This window comes from Palaemon carinicauda, unplaced genomic scaffold (assembly GCF_036898095.1).
Source record: "Palaemon carinicauda isolate YSFRI2023 unplaced genomic scaffold, ASM3689809v2 scaffold221, whole genome shotgun sequence".
Classification (NCBI taxonomy): domain Eukaryota; kingdom Metazoa; phylum Arthropoda; class Malacostraca; order Decapoda; family Palaemonidae; genus Palaemon; species Palaemon carinicauda.
The window spans coordinates 157,501-172,805 of NW_027169822.1; the positions used below are offsets into that span (position 1 = coordinate 157,501).

The following is a 15,305-nucleotide window of genomic DNA, read 5'->3' on the forward strand; positions in this document are numbered from 1 at the left end:
GTTTAAATCTTGAGAAAAAAAAAAAACTTTGGGATAATGCTTCTATGATACCAACTTCACTGACATACATTTCAATGCGCATGACTCGAGTAATTGAAGAGATTTAGTATAACAATTAGAATTACTTGGACAGTAATATACTTAAATAAAAGGGCCAATAGTAGCAGCAATTTCATTCAATTTTATAATCATGCACTGAGAAAAAAAATTTAAAACAGTAGTGTTGTTTGATAAGGAATGAAAAGCCAGATGACTTTTAAATTGACAAAAACATGGTATAAGGTACAAAGGATACCATACACCCATATAGGAATTGAAATGCTTTAGGCCGGGAGCACACTAGCGACTCTGTGGCACCACACAGCCACAGCATTGTGTGGCGGGGATGTGGTCTCCCATAGGTTTCCATTGTTTTCAAGTTTTGCTGCGCAAACTCGCGACTGTGGCAAGCAACTGTGGCTCTCTGTCGCTCATCCCCGCCACAGGCGTGGCGTGGCTTTGAAAACAATGGAAACCTATGGGAGACCACATCCACACCACATGATGCTGTGGCTTTGTGGCGCTACAGAGTCTTTAGTGTGCTCCCGGCCTTATAATACAATTGTTCACAAGAGAACATTTTATAAAGTAATAACTTATAAAAGAAATGTATAAGCAGGAGGATTCTAATGAAAAAATCATGAGAAATGCTTCCAAGATAGATCTCGAAACGAAGATTATTCTAGTCTGTGAAAAAAGTTTGGACAAGCAGCAGTAGGTAGAAGTGTTATACAAATGGAGTTAAATGGACAAAGACCAGTATTAAAAGACACAAAATCAGGAAGAACAAACATGAACAGAGAGGTAGAAAATGTAGGAACTTTAAAAAAAGCTTGCGTGCATCTATCATAAAAGAAAAAACCTGATATAAGCACATGTTTCATTCACAGTACAAAGAACCCTTACACTTCAAAATGTGATGAGCATTAATAAATATAAAGGTTGAAATTGATATTATATGGAAAAATGAAAACTTGAAACCAATTAAGTGTCAGACATAGTAATAGGTTAAATCACAAATTCTTAAATCGATTTGTTTTTTTCCAAACCATGCAAACTTGAGACCTCTAACAGGAGTATGACAGCAAAGCTGGAAACATCCGCTAAGCTTTCCAACAAGGTAAACGTAGTACTTGGAGTGGTTGAGGCAGGCAATGTAATAAATTGATTAAAAAAATATATATATTTTTTCCTACAAATATTACAAACCTTCAATCTTTAATAGGAGACACATTGTTGGAGGGCATAAGTCCCTACAACCAACTGACTGGTTAACTAACACGGGATACTTCCATGTACTCTGGTTCTGTATGGGAGCGAAAGTCACGACTTCAGTCATTCTCCTAATTGCCCAAGCGTGAAGATGTCATAGGCTAGGTCCCTATCAGGAGACTGGTAGCCAGTTGTGGAAGAACCTATATTCTTAAGGATATGGAGTTAATATATGGTCATTATAAAAAAAATGGCTTACGACACATTTCATCCATCCTGCCCCTTGTCTGGGATGACGGGAGAAATACTTCAATACAAAACCTGTTTGTAAAGACAAGTTACTAGGTCCTGAGACTCGCCTCCATCCAGAAACCAATCAAGCATATAACAGAGCAACTGTTTCACTTTAGAGGAGGGGGGGAGGAGAACAGCCAGATACTGTACCTCTCATTCTAGAAATGTCATATCTGCTATCTTCAACGAGATGCTACTAGTCCTGTGAGAGAGCAAGGTTTGTAACACGATTTGAGAATAGCTACTGCAGGACCAACAATGTGGGTACAGTATCCAAGGAGCTGTGGATAAACTCCCGTGTTACAGTACTAGACAGTGAAGGCTGCATCGTATCAGACTGCTACTTACAGGACTAGTACCCTGACAGGTTCTTCCTAAAGGTTAGACTAGATCTGATAGCCCCGACTCCATGCGCTCAAATTGTGGTGGTACTTCTGGAGTCTCACTGGATCAGCCGAACTGAAGGTGTATAACGTTATAACAACAGGGGAGTCACTGTATACCAGGTCCAGGCAATTACCAGGCTTAAGAGTAGCTTCCTTTACAATGATTCACAGGCAAGGTTCAAACCTCTCAAGCCATTGCAATCAGTACAAGAAATAGAATCACCAACAAGCACAAAAGAGGCTTTTCCATCATCTTGTATCTTAATCATAGTGGTAAGAAGACAATTGACAATAAAATCATCCAAATTTGGATTCAAATAGATTGAACACAAACAAATGTTATACCTGCAGCAATCTTTTATGCACTGAACCTTATGACATCCACATTCATAGCAGGACTCATGAGAAGCAGGGCACTGAGTCCTAATATACACGCCCATACTCTTTTTCCTAGGAATGGCATCTCAATTCAAAATGATTGCAGTCTTAAAAACCTAGAATAAACAGTTAAGGCCAGTGCTGAGCTTGAGAAACCTAAGTTTTGGAGCATAATCGAATATCATACTGTCTGGAGGGAACTGTGAGTTCTCTAATATTGCTATGTAGTTCACAAACAATTCAATTCACTTGACGACACGGCAAAGTCTGGGACACACTAGTACTAGATTTTATTTAATGTTTTTAGACAGAAAAAGTTAAAAATAATAAGGAGGTCTCATCATACTTACATACATACATATAACAAGGGACTTTCCCCAATTTTGGGGGGTAGCCGACATCAAACAAATGAAACAAAAAAGGGGACCTCTCCTCTCTACGTTCCTCCCCCTGACAAGGGACTCAACTGAGTTCGGCTGGTACTGCTAGGGTGCCACAGCCCACCCTCCCCCGTTATCCACCACAGATGAAGCTTCATAAGGCTGAATCCCCTACTGCTGCTACCTCCGCTTTCATCTAAGGCACCGGGGCCTACCAGAACTGCGTCACAATCGCTTGCCATTCATTCCTATTTCTAGAATGCTCTCTTGCCTCTCTCACATCTATCCCCCTATCACCCAGAGCTTTCTTTACTCCATCCATCCACCCAAACCTTGGCCTTCCTCTTGTACTTCTCCCATCAACTCTTGCATTCATCACCACCTTTAGCAGACAGCCACTTTCCATTCTCTCAACATGGCCAAACCACCTCTACACATTCATATCCACTCTAGCTGCTAACTCATTTCTCACACCCGTTCTCACCCTCACCACTTCGTTCCTAACCCTATCTACTCGAGATACACCAGCCATACTCCTTCGACACTACATCTCAAACACATTTAATTTCTGCCTCTCCGTCACTTTCATTCCCACAACTCCGATCCATACATCACACTTGGTACAATCACTTTCTCATACAGAACTCTTTACATTCATGCCCAACCCTCTATTACTTACTACTCCCTTAACTGACCCCAACACTTTGCACCCTTCATTCACTCTATGACATACTGTACATCTGCTTCCACTCCACCATTTGCTGCAACAACAGACCCCAAGTACTTGAACTGATCCACCTCCTCAAGTAACTCTCCATTCAACAAGACATTCAACCTCGCAACACCGTCCCTTCTCGTATATCTCATAACCTTACTCTTACCCACATTAACTCTCAACTTCCTTCTCTCACACACCCTTCCAAATTCTGTCACTAATCGGCCAAGCTTCTCTTCCGCGTCTGCAACCAGTACAGTATCATCCACAAACAACAACTGATTTACCTCCCATTCATGGTCATTCTCATCTACCAGTTTCAATCCTCGTCCAAGCACTCGAGCATTCACTTCTCTCACCACTCCATCAACATACAAGTTAAACAACCACGGCGACATCACACATCCCTGTCTCAGCTCCACTCTCACCGGAAACCAATCGCTCACTTCATTTCCTATCCTAACACATGCTTTACTACCTTTGTAGAAACTTTTCACTGCTTGCAACAACCTTCCACCAACTCCATATAACCTCATCACATTCCACATTACTTCCCTATCAACACTATCATACGCTTTCTCCAGATCCATAAACACAACATACACTTCCTTACTGATGTAATGACAGAAATGCTTCATTTAACTGAATGGTAATTCCATTTACGATTTTTAGACTTAATAAATGAATTGGTTTTCATCTCATCAAAATGTTATGTTAGCCACACGTAGTTGAGATGGTGTAGGATCGAGTGTGCATACGCCGAAGTAGAGAGGCGTAACAAAGGAGTAGTTGTGTCTATGGTCGAGAGTTTGTGATTGAGTGCCAAGGTAAACAGAGGCGTAGTTGTGTGGGCCTCGGGCGTAGCTGCGCTAGGTAAGCTCAGAGCGCACTCTTCGAGCCGACAGCGACCAGTGTTGAGGGGAAACGGTGTTGCTCCCCCTTATTATTATGTGAAATTCTTACCTTCTCCCTTGTAAAAGGTATGCACTTGTTCTTGTTATCATGTATGTGTTGTAATAACACTTGACATTGTCTGTTGTGGTTATCTTTTTCTTCAAATGTATCAAATAAAGTACAATAATTTTGCCAGTATTGAAACTGCTTTATGCTGTGCTTGCATGTGGTTGGAACTGTGCCACCAACCGTAAGTTAAGATTTGTAATATTATTCTCAGATTTATCAAGTTAGTCTTTGAGTTGCCAGGCTAACTGTGCAGTGTAACCAGTAGGTTAGGTATGAGTACAGTGTAGCCTAGGCTACGAATTGTCTGTTGTTTGACATAGGATCGCTGTCCTAAACGAAGACTTTGTATTACAGGGTACCAGTTTGGAGTACCGAGCATGTACTAAGCTTTTTGTAAGAATAAAAAGACCCCTGGGAAACAGCCTTTCCCTCAACCTCCACTGCAAATGAAGATCCGTCATTCTCCACAGCAAGAGTCAAGTTACCTTAAGCCTAGGCTTAGAGTATTAGCCTATACCTATGATGTACACGGCATTAGCCTATGTCAAGGCTTGGTTTGTTATAGATAGGCTAGCCAGGAGTAAGTCGATTGTCCTAAATTGAATGGTGCCTTCGAACTTAGGTAAGGACAATTGACGAAGGTAAGAGTTTAGTGAAGTCATGTGTGAAACGGCATGACATAAACGCAACATACACCTCCTTACCTTTTGCTAAATATTTCTCGCATATCTGCCTAACTGTAAAAATCTGATTCATACAACCCCTACCTCTTCTAAAACCACCCTGTACTTCTAAGATTGCATTCTCTGTTTTATCCTTAATCCTATTAATCAGTACTCTACCATACACTTTTCCAACTACACTCAACAAACTAATACCCCTTAAATTATAACACTCATGGACATCTCCCTTACCCTTATATAGTGGTACAATACATGCACAAACCCAATCTACTGGTACCATTGACAACACAAAACACATATTAAACGATCTCACCAACCATTCAAGTACAGTCACACCCCCTTCCTTCAACATCTCAGCTCTCACACCATCCATACCAGATGCTTTTCCTACTCTCGTTTCATCTAGTACTCTCCTCACTTCCTCTCTTGTAACCTCTCTCTCATTCTCATCTCCCATCACCGGCACCTCAACACCTGCAACAGCAATTATATCTGCCTCCCTATTTTCCTCAACATTCAGTAAACTTTCAAAATATTCCGCCCACCTTTTCCTTGCCTCCTCTCCTTTTAACAACTTTCCATTTCCATCTTTCACTGTCTCTTCAACTCTTGAGCCAGCCTTTCTTACTCTCTTCACCTCTTTCCAAAACTACTACTAATTCTCTTCATATGAAAGACCCAATCCCTGACCCCACCTCAGGTCAGCTGCCCTAATCATACTTGGAAAAAATAAAAAAAACTTAAGACACCAATAACAATATATACTGCACACAGCAGCATCTCCGAGTCGAGCGAGACTCGCATGGTGAAGTTTTCATTGCAGAATTCAGCCACTACAACAGACTGTCCCTCACTTCTCGTTTGACTGGAACCAGAAGGGTGGGGGGGGGGGGATTGGAGGTTACTGACCAGTAATGCTTCAAACACCACTGCAACAATTTCTGATGAAGGCACTTGTGGGACACGAGTTCCTCCAATGACAAAAAATATTCCACAAGAAGGTTCCACTCACAAGCCGGAAGTTGTTAACTACCTCCGAGTCTGTTGATACGATCATCTGATGGAAAGACATTTGCTGATGTTGTGTCTATTAACATTCCTAGATATCTTTCTCTTGGGCGTGACTTTATCCTGGAGTAAGGGCCTCCTTAAAAGACTACTGGATCAGTCAATCATCGAGAAACCTTGGAAGCCAAATCCCATTTGAGTGGGGCCAAGCCATCACTTGACTTTTTCCCATGTGTTGCAGCCACCTTGCTTAATGGCTTGACAAGAAATTCCCTACATGTGGTAGTACCCCTATAAATAGCATGGGGTTTGTATTTGCACTGGAACAAACTCTTGGAAGAGGTAAAGAGAAAGACAACGATCAGACAAAATAAGGGTGCAGGCAAGTACATTGGTACAGCACCATGGCTAAAGCCAAAGTGAGGGTGGGTGCGCCTGTATGGTGGGCTTAGCCGAGGTCATAGTTCTATCAAAGGACGGTGTTTTGTATTCGTGTTTGAACAAATAATAATTAAGACACATAATTCCAAATTTCTTAGTTGAGTAAAAATCATTCTACACTAAGAGGTATTTTCTTGTGTGAATTTTCATACTCTCAATACCATCACCACACTATATTTACCTGCATATGTATATTTTTTTTGCATATATTGTGTGGCTTTGCTCACACCTCTACATGAAATTAATCCTACTTGATCTTCGGGCCTTCTGTCGCTTGGTTTAAACCATCACGCCTTCTTTAGTCTGGATTTTTCCTCAGTAGCCCTTGAACTCGCTACCATTTTCTTGTCTGCAACAGCGTCTGTAATGCAATTATAAGGAATCAGAGACCAGAATTGTAACTACTATTGTACTCTGACATTAAGAATATTACTCGCCTTAGGGTTTGGGAACCCTAAAGTGACAAATACAGTAGTCAAATTTTCCTTACTGATGCCCTGTTTTTCCCCATTAGAGTTGTAACTTATCTAATAATAATAATAATAATAATAGTAATAATAATAATAATAATAATAAGACAAGCCCCAACCAGATAATCTATAATTAATTGTTCATGAAGAATGATAAGAAATAATACAGAAATTGTAAAAGACAGTTGACAGGGAAGAGGAATCATTTCCCAGTGAACAATGTAAAGTGAATATCTCATTAAAATATAATCAAGAGAAAAATAATAAAGTTCTTCAATTGTAAATGATATTTATGAATCCAAAAGTAGGAATACTGTAACCAATTCTCGGTGACAGACTGATATTTCAACCTCAAAATTACAATGACATATGATGGAATATCAATATAGTATTGTCTCTTTGACGGGGAGAGAAACAGCTGGGTTCATGCGTACGAAACTCTTATTGATCGGTCTCTGGGAATTTTGTCCAAAATGGGAAAATAAGGGGGCAGGGCCCTTCCATACCGACCAGCATTGTGAAGAGAGAAAGTTGTCTATAAGCTGATAGCTATGATGCTCCGAGGGAAGAGATCCTAAGAACTCCCTGACGAGAGAGCACCACCATGTGATACATCTCTATTACCATCCAGACAAGGGACGACCCTAATAATCAGAGGGGCGGAACTGTTCACCTTCGAATTGGGGTCACCAATGCGTCTTCTCACTTGGGAGTGAATAAACATCAACAAGAAAGCTGTCACAGAAGTAAAGTGCATATTGGTAGTTATACAGACTTCAGTCAGTTACATTTTCGAAAAACTGCAAAATCTCTCTCAATCAATATTTTTTGTGGCCTCACAGAGTTCCGTCTGACATGATCGGTCCACTTGGCTATGTTCCTGTTTATCTTCTTCCTCATTGTAGGACAGATTGCCAAGCTCGCTCTCACAGTCTCCCTGGATCCACAGCTATGTAAACACTACTTTTACGGCATCTCGTCTCCACGTGTCTTGTGCCCATACCAGTTTTGCCACGGCCCTCAAGAGAGATTTGATATCCTCTCAACCGGATAGCTAGGTTGGTAGCGTCGTGGGCTTCTGTTTCAGAGGTCCCGAGTTCGCGTCCCCCGCCAGGACGTGGATATTGTTAGACCTTCTACCGGGGGGTACTCCCCAGGGTGGCGCCTGCGGGGTAGGTTAGAGGGGGCTAGTCCCTGCTGGCTTATGGTCGCCCGAGCAGAAAGATGAAAATCGTCTGAGTGGAGACCTAAAACCCGCAACTTTAACTTTTTTAACTTTAATTGCATTTCACTGCTAGAACATTAAACGATATTGAGTACTATAGGAAGAAAACCTCTTCCCCAGCATAACCATCAAGTGTACTGTAGTACTACTTTGATTTTTATTTTTTACATGTGCAGTACTGTACATATAAATCTAATTGAGTACAGTACATGACAGTGCTAATATAAACTAAAGTACTGAGAGTAAACCCTGCATAATCAGAGGTAATTTAGTTAGGGTGGCAAGTTGTCCACACAAATGCAGCTGTAACTTTGTAATGGTGATGATGAGTTTTCTCTTAGTATACAAAAATTTGCTGTGATCTCCGTTACGTAAACAAAAATGCAGAAATATAACTACAGTATACATAATAAAAAGCACAAAAATTGTCGGACTAAGACAGCAAAACTTTATTAAGATACTGTACTGTATATTGTTATAATATGTCTAAATCCGAGTTTACTGCATTTCATAGTCTCCAACAGGTTAGGCTACATAAAACAGAAAATAGATCAGCGTTAATCATCTACGGTAGTGTGCAGTTCAAGTTATATAACCTGTGGTAGTATAAGTCGTTGCTTTAAAATCTGAATGCACTTTGGCATCAATTTAGTAATGAAACAACCAGATTAGCTGCCATTCAAAGACCTACTTTCCATTGATCCTCCCAAATGTAATGATTGTTACTCCAAGTCTTCCTCAGAATAAGTGGATCTATATATTGGAAAATCACCAATATTCTCCACCCACCATGTTCGTAACACGTTCTTTTCTTACCTAGCTATTACTTCGCTCATTCAGTATAACGGTAATGAACATTTTGACTAAAACCAATAATTATTATTATTATTATTACTACTACAAGCTAGGCTATAACAATAGATGCAAAATTCTAGATTCTATAAGCCCAAGGACTTCAACAGAGAAAAAAAAAAGAAAAAAAAAATAAAGAAAAAAAAAATTTTTTGGCCATTTCAAAATTCAACAATCACAAATGTGGAGGGAGTGTATATTACCAGGCATGTGTTGACGTAGACTGGCGTCATCGTAGTGAAGGACTTAATTTTGCGAGCGCAGCAAACCACGGCACAGCAAAAACCCTTATGTTTAAAAATATATCTCCGAAATAATGACCTACGTCGCTTGCGAGCGCAGCTCAACACATACCACTCGCCAGAACATAGCAGCAGTGATGTAATGTTAATTTTACGAGCGTAGAGACCCACAGCAGAGCAAAAACCATAAGGAGAATGTGAAGTGAATCACAGATAACTGATACTTTAATTTTCAGCCACTTACATGAGCTATTTATTTTAACAACTAGTTATCTGGTATTCATTTTGCATTAATGATAATTTTTGGTATTATTGTACTGTATTACAGGGCAATGTAACCTAGGGAAAAAAAACTTTTTTCTATAGAAAAAGGTCCACTCTCTTTGAAAACGAGACTCATTCCTGTCGCAAATGAATAGTTTGAAATAAATATATATATATATATATATATATATATATATATATATATATATATATATATATATATATATATATAATATATATATATATATATAATATATATATATATATATATATATATATATATATATATATATATATATATATAAATATATATATATATATATATATATATATATATATAATATATATATATATATATAATATATATATATATATATATATATATATATATATATATATATATATATATATATATATATAATATATATATATATACATATATATATATATATAATATATATATACATATATATATATATACATATATATATATATATATAATATATATATATACATATATATATATATATACATATATATATATATATATATATATATATATATATATACATATATATATATATATACTGTATATCTCTATCCGCCGATAATGAAGGACCCCCAGTGGAAACTCGGGGTTTTGGGTGGGGAAAACATAATGGGGAAACAGTATATAAAGGTAAAACAAGCCTTTTCTTCTCTATACACCTTCTTGGATGTATAATAAACAGATGAAAAAATATGCTAATTATCTATATCCTATACTAACAGTATATTTTTCATCTATTTGTTGACATTCTACTGGTAGGTTGTAGTCGCTCTCGTTCGTTCGTTCATACATAGCAGCTTTCTACCTTCTGCGCATAAACGCCTCCCACCTGTGCATAAAATCTGCCTCCACTAATAGGATTACTTCTTCTCTTATAACCCCTCCCCATTTTCTGCGTCATTTTACCCGCCACATTCAAATATACAACCTCACACGGTTTATTCAAGTATTTTACTTGATCCAGTACAGCTATACCATTCCTTTTATGTAATACTCACGTACATTATACATAATATGTTTGACCCTTAAATTACACATTTTATTATCCGATATCTTATAAAATCACCTCATATTATATTCCCTTAAAATATTATTTATACACTCCATTCTATCTTGCTATTATTCCTTAATACATTTTGTTATTACCTTGTCACGCCCAGATTTCACATAAATACTTGCTCTGGACAAGTTTCCCATTATGGTTCATTCATGTTTACTCTCTAGACTCCGTTGTTTTTCAGTTAACCAACCACGAACCCATATGCATGGAAAGTTTGCACGGGGGGGAGGGGGTAATATTTCCCAAATCCCACCTTCCAACAAAACCTTTTCTGTGGAAACCTTTGTCCAAGTCCAGTCTTTATTAGTTTAAGTGAGGTCTTTTTGCGTATTTTACGATGGAAGTTATAGAAACTTGTAACGACTGCAGTATTCCATACTTGAAAGCATTTCGGTGAATTTTTTTATACCTCGTCCAATGTTGATAATTTTCTTAAATCTCAATGTAATAGCCCAACGTTTAAGATAGCTATGACAAAGAAGAAGCGGCGACATGGATATACAGAAGCTACGACGTCACAGTCACAGCACCCTGGTGACCCACAAGTTTCGTCGTCCCAGTCATAAAAGTAAGTCAAAAATTTCTTTAATTCTAATGTGTACAGTGAACCCTCGCTACTTAGCGGTTCGACCATCGCGGATTCACCACTTCGCGGATTTTTTCCATAACCCATATATATACAGTAACATATATACATATATATGTATGCATGTATTTATGTATATATGTATGTATATATATATATATATATATATATATATATATATATATATATATATATATATATATATATATATATATATATATATATACATTTATATATATATATATATATATATATATATATATATATATATATATATATATATATATATATATATATATATATATATATATATATATATATATATATATCTAAAGTAGGAAGATGTGATGTAGTTTTAAGGGAATAGTATGGGAAATATGTCTGGGAAATATGTCTGGGTAATAAGCAAAGCTCTACCTCCAGTTTGTTTCTTCATTATGATCAGAGATAAATGTAAACAAAACATTGGTTTCCATTTTTTGACGTGCTTTTTAGCGTGTTTAGGAAACGCATGATATAAAATTGCCTTTAATATTTGTGCCTGTTTTAGTTTAGGGTACTGTAGTACATGCATTAAGTGTTCTGTACATTAAAGGGTAGTTTGTTAACAGTACTACGTACAAGGGAAGGTTTTAAAAGTCTGAATATACATGTTGAATAAATAGGTAAATATGGTGTCACTACTTCGCGGATTTTCACCTATCGCGGCCGCGTCTGGAACCTATCTACCGCGATAAACGAGGGTTCACTGTAAGTTTTACTAGTTTTTTAGCGTGCGCAGCTCAACATTACAGCTTGCCAGTACATACGAGCTTGATGTTTTATTTTCATGCGAGAGGAGCAAACCGATGGCGAAACAAGAACCATTATATTCAGTGTCGCTAATATTAACGTAATTATCGTAACATTGCTAATGTTAGCGGAACATTGCTAATGTTAGCGGAACATTGCTAATGTTAGCGGAACATTGCTAATGTTAGCGGAACATTGCTAATGTTAGCAGAACATTACCGTTTGCCAGTACAGTGGTACCTCTACATACGAATTTAATCCGTTCCACAACCGACTTCGGATGTAGAAACGAATTTTCCCATCAGAATACATTGAAATAGGATTAATCCATGATTGAGCCCAAAAACCTATGATAACTCCTTAATAAATTACTACACAATTACACATGACAATATGCACTCTAAATTAGATAATTTACATGTAAAAAAGAATAATGATCACGAAATAATAAATAAGAAACGGGTTTTTAGCGTCACTTTACCTTAGAAAGTCCAGCGCAGGTGTTGTTGGTCTTGCTACGCAGAGAGGAGATGGACGGGCGGCGAGGAGGTAGAGAGGTTGACTACGATAAACGTACACTACAGTAACTTATTCTAACTTACACTAAGTGAACTTTAACCTAACTTAGCTTAATTATTCTTATTATTTTCATATTTTATATTTTTTTTTACATTTTTTTTTTCTTTTTGATGATTAATTTTAATCACTTTCACTCTCTCCACTTAAAATTGATTGAATTTTTTTCTCTACACTCTTTGCCGTTTTCTTTGAACCACTTCCATCCTCTTCATCACAAGTTCGCTTTGTAGTTTTTTTTAAAGAAGCTATCGATAGAAAGTGGCTTGGGTCAGCTTTTCAGAATGTTTCAAAAATAAGTTAGGGAAACATCATCAAACTGCGCAACTACACGACAAACCTGCAATTTCTTTGGATGGTATTTGTCGATGAAGTCGACCACGTCTTGATATTTTCCTAACACCTCTTTTATTTGCGCCGAACCTATTGCAAGTTCACTCACACGGACGCCACGCTCATGCTTTTCAATAATTCCTTGCTTTACTTCTAAAGAAAGCATTTCCTTACTCCTTTTCTCACCAATACCACTTGCGAAACCAAGCCTTTTAGGACCCATGATTTACGTAAAATACCGTAAAAGGATGAACGTAAAAAATCACGATTAAAACACAGTTAATAGCAGAACGCACAGGGCACAACCACACGAAGCCGACAAGAACAGAGGAATGTCCCAAGCCACGCTAATTGAGGGTCCCTCCGAGGTAGAAATGCTGCCTTCTATCGGCGGAAATAAGAAATACATCCGGCGCTATGAGTACCATCTACGTGCACGGGTATTGTTTACTTCGGGTGTCGAAAAAAAATTTGGGTGTAGAGTAGGAACATGATCGAATTGTACTTCGCGTGTCGAAAAATTCAGATACAACCGGTACGACGAAAATTGCTTACTTCGTGTCGAGATAAAATTCGGGTGTAGAGTCGAAAAATTGCTCGAATTTTACTTCGGATGTTGGAAAATTCGAATGTAGATACGTTCGTGTGTAGAGGTTCCACTGTACTTGTAAGTGAAGTGTGCCCGAATTGGAACAAGACCCATTATATTTAAACATTTTAACAAAAAATGTATGTTTTCCTGTAGTAAACAACGTGATTCTACCGGTTTTCACCTTCATTTCAACCGCAACAACCACCACCAGTTCGGCAACCTAAAGTTAGTCGAACTGGTTGTTCTGTTTGTTTGCTGATAAAATGAAGGTCAAATTCGGTCAAATCACGTTATTTACTACAGGAAAACATTTTCTGTCCGAAATGATAATCTGTAATAAAGTAAAACATTACCAATTTTTATTGCTGCATATCACTCGGTTTTGGCATTCTCCCGCCGAAAAACCCATTGTTTCCCATAGCGGTTCCACATAATTGTCTTTATGATGGTCCACAAACTCAAACGGGTAGTTTACCCCAATTATCAGGGTCAGAAATGCATAAAAAATGAGAGAAAGTAGGAAAAATATATGGCTCTTGTATTGGGCTAGAAATTAAAGTACATCATATCTACCTTGAGGTTTGGAATATAAGTTCAGCCCTTTATTCTGTTCGTAAAGTAACTTACAACATAAGCACCACCTATCCGTGTATTTCTGAGCTACTGTCTGGAAGGAGGCACCTGCAGCCAGTGCAAATGACAAATGGAGTAAAACGGGATATTTTTAACTAAAATCTATAACTTTGTTAATAGTGGTTTCCGTCAGCAGTGTATGGGATTCAAAATAGTGTATTTGCAAAAATCTATTCAATTATGCAAGTCTTAAGGTCCTAACTAACATTGCACTATAATAAAACAGTACTAGGCTTGCCTAGTCACAGTATCACCTATTGAATAGGCTATAACACAATCTTGCTAATCTCGTTACGAAAATGCTGCAATTTGAACAAATATGCACACTAACCACTAGACATTAGTCGTCAACTAGTTATATTATAAACTAATTTAATGCATAATTTAATGCATTAAGCCAAGCCGGCATTGGTTTGACTTCTGCCTAGCTGTGGTCATGTTTTTGCACCTGTAATATCAAACCAGATCTACTATATGATTATTGAATGCCTAATAATTATCTCTTAATGCAAATTTATTTAGAATTGTAGTAATTTTACCTGTAATATAAGAAACGGACATAGTTATTGGGTTGGGAAGAATTTGGAAGAACACGACGCCATTACGGCACGCTCACAAACAGTGTTCCCAGATCATAGATGAGGAAGTCTAAAAATCCCCAAATCTCAATGAAAAAATCCCCAAAACAACACAAAATTCCCCATTTCCACAAATGTATTTCCTTCTGATCATGTAGGCTCTACTAAATTTAATATATAAATTATTCACTATACTTCATATAAGTGCAAATAAACTTATTGCAATAATATAAAGGTTTAGGCTACTTATCTTTGTTTATTCTTCATGGAAACTTGTGCAGACTATCCCCATTAGACAACAAAAAATTCCCCAAAACAGGAATAAATCCCCAAATCTAGGGATAAATTCCTAAATGTGGCAACACTGGACTGACAAATTCGACCACGTCATCAGTCACAGACACAATACTTCCAGTCCTCCAGACTCCTTGGTACAAACAGTTGCCACGTGCTCAATATTTTATCCTTTAAACAAACCATATTTCTTTCTTTCTGTTTTTATTTTCAAGGAAGAAATATATTCGAATTTAAAATACGATTTATATTAAGCATTT

The 15,305-nt window shown here is 37.4% G+C and overlaps 1 long non-coding RNA gene across 1 annotated transcript in view; it reads right to left on the bottom strand.

Annotated features, from left to right (window-relative positions):
* The window catches only part of LOC137636065 (uncharacterized), a 17,160-nt gene extending 2,333 nt beyond the window's left edge, over positions 1–14,827 (bottom strand). Inside the window, exons 1-2 of the long non-coding RNA XR_011042907.1 lie at positions 14,713–14,827; positions 6,681–6,860 (exon numbers count right to left, since the gene is read on the bottom strand). This is a non-coding gene — a long non-coding RNA (uncharacterized lncRNA). The remainder of the gene's footprint in view (positions 1–6,680; positions 6,861–14,712) is intronic.
* Positions 14,828–15,305: the final 478 nt, after the last annotated feature.